The following is a 2521-nucleotide window of genomic DNA, read 5'->3' as shown; positions in this document are numbered from 1 at the left end:
GAAATGAGGGAGGAATAGGGTCTGAAAACCCTACGAAGCACTAATCTTTAACGTCTCTAGTAAGACGTGGGGCTCTTTTAGCCGGAACAAAGATCTTGGTAGACATTCCCCTCTCAATGGGGTGAATTGAACTTCGAATCCCACCCAATAAATCATTCCCTAAGGAAATTATTGGATTTAATTCAAGTGCATTTAACGGTTTTTTATTAACAAAACTTTTGGGCTTCCATGCCCTTTCAACATTGGAATTTAAAACAACATCTTTTGAAACTCTTTTAAAGGCGAACCATTTGATTTTTCAAAACAAGGAGCTAACCCATTTTTGCTTTCAACACATTTTTCCACAACACAAATATCTTTATGCTTGTCCATTGAGTTAGGGGGTTGGATTGAAAATATTTAACTTCACCTTCATGTAGCCAAAAGAGATCTTCATTATCCATGCCCTATTATTAATGTTGGCATTAGTAGTAGCCAAAAAGGGACGGCCAAGGATAACGGGTATTTGGCTCTTGGGATTTGGAACCGGTTCTATGTTAATGACAACAAAATCAACCGGGAAGAAGAATTTATCAATCTTAATCAAAACATCTTCAATGATACCCCAAGACTTTTTAATGGATCAATCAGCTAGTTGCAAAACTACCGACGTCGGTTTCAATTCACCTAAGCCTAATTGGACAAAAACTGAATAGGGAAGAAGATTTACGCTTGCTCCTAAATCTAAAAGAGCCTGATTGATAAGATGGTCACCTATAGTGCATGAAGTAGTGGGTAAACCGGGGTCCTTGAATTTTGGAAGAGTGTTGTGTTGCATAATAGAGCTCACTTACTCTGTAAGGATAACCTTCCTAGGTGCTTGGCTTTTGTTTTTCCTCTTTAGAGTGCATAGATCTTTCAAGAACTTGGCATAATCCAGAATTTTTCAAATTGCATCCAAGAGAGGAAAATTGATTTTAACTTGCTTAAACACATCAATGATTTCATTCATTTTTCCTTGTTGCTTTTCCAAAGATGCAGATGCTTTCAAGGCATCCAGGAATGGAGCCTTTGGCTTAAAAGATTTTTCAAACACATTTTCAAAAACATTCTCAATAACTTTGTCCTTTGTATTAAATGAAAGAGGAGTGGGATGTGAAACGGGACAGGTGTCAACACTAGGTTGCACCGGTTCACTCTCTTCATTAGACTCACCAAATGTTGTTGTTCTTTCCACTTCTCAAAGTGGTCACCGCATTAACATGTTCAAGTGTATGACCTTCCGAAGGGAAAGTGGTCTCCACAACAAATTGTTGCTTCGGCAGTGGATTGAGAGGTATTTTTCCTTTCTTTCTCGCATTCAAAGTGCTAGCTATTTGCTTTACTTAGGTTTCTAGCTTTGCAATTGATTAGGAGTGAGAATGAAGCAATTGAGTATTCGCCTCCAAGGTACCTAAGGCTGATAAAACTTTCTCTTCAAATGCGGGACTTCTTGAATGACCTTGAGAATATGATGGTTGATTAGGAAGATGAGAATTTGAAAATTGATTTCCATTTAATGCTTGGTAGGATGGACGATAACCTTGGGAATTTTGGTCTTACATGGGTGGTGGAACATACTTGATTTGGAAACCACTTTGGGGAGGGTTTGAGCCTTCCCTTTGGCTTTTCCAAGAAAAATTTGGATGGTTCCTCCACCCGGGATTGTAATGGTTGCCATAGGGATTATTCCTTTGATTCACAAAAGTGACATTCACTTGTTCATGGTGCTCACTATGCACATGTCCATGGGGACAATTGGAAGTAGAATGCAACACACTTGAACAAGTCATGCAAGATTCATTGGAATGATGATGATGATTAGGGGAGGAAGACACTTGATGGGCTAAATTTTGGTTGATCAAACCTTTGAGTTAAGGATTTCACTTCGGCAACTATGTTATTAGAATTGTCCACTTGATATAAGCTTGAATTCTTCTTTCCACCTACATTTCTACCATTTTTAGAAGACAAAGATCGATGCATTGAGTTTTCACTCATGCTTTCATATAAATGCCACACATTATCTTCATGTTTGTCGAAATAGGAACCTCCCATTGAGGCATCAACCATACCTTTATGGTTATCCGACAAACTTTCAAAAAAATATTGAACTAATTGCTATTTAGGAATGTTGTGATGAAGACATTTCCTAAGCAAATCATTCAACCATTCCCATGCCTCATAAAACATTTCCCCATCCCCTTGTGAAAATTCACAAATTGAAGTTCTCATGGCATTGGTTTTGGACATGGGATAATACTTTCTCAAGAACTCTTGTTGCATTTCCGCCTAAGAAGTTGTAGAAAGAGGTCTCAAATTGTTAAACCAATATTTTGCCTTATCTTTTAGGGTGAGTGGGAATAGTTTTAACCTCAAAACTTCTTCCGGCATGTCCGTATATTTTATGGTGGAACATACTTCAAGAAATTCATTTAAATGCTTATATGGTTCTTTATTAGGTAACCCAAAGTAATTGGGAAGCATTTGAATGGTTTGTGGC

The 2521-nt window shown here is 37.8% G+C and overlaps 1 non-coding gene across 1 annotated transcript; it reads left to right on the top strand.

The window, feature by feature from the left end:
• Positions 1 to 2149: 2149 nt before the first annotated feature.
• Positions 2150 to 2253, top strand: LOC132275621 (small nucleolar RNA R71). The gene has a single exon (XR_009470689.1). It is a non-coding gene; the product is annotated as a small nucleolar RNA R71 (small nucleolar RNA).
• The last annotated feature ends 268 nt before the right edge of the window (positions 2254 to 2521 follow it).

This window comes from Cornus florida, unplaced genomic scaffold (assembly GCF_030987335.1).
Source record: "Cornus florida cultivar Cherokee Brave unplaced genomic scaffold, ASM3098733v1 CherokeeBrave_3.0.0_Hap2_Chr09, whole genome shotgun sequence".
Classification (NCBI taxonomy): Eukaryota; Viridiplantae; Streptophyta; class Magnoliopsida; order Cornales; family Cornaceae; genus Cornus; species Cornus florida.
Note: the sequence above shows the minus strand (reverse complement) of the source record. Positions and strands in the feature narration are given on the sequence as shown.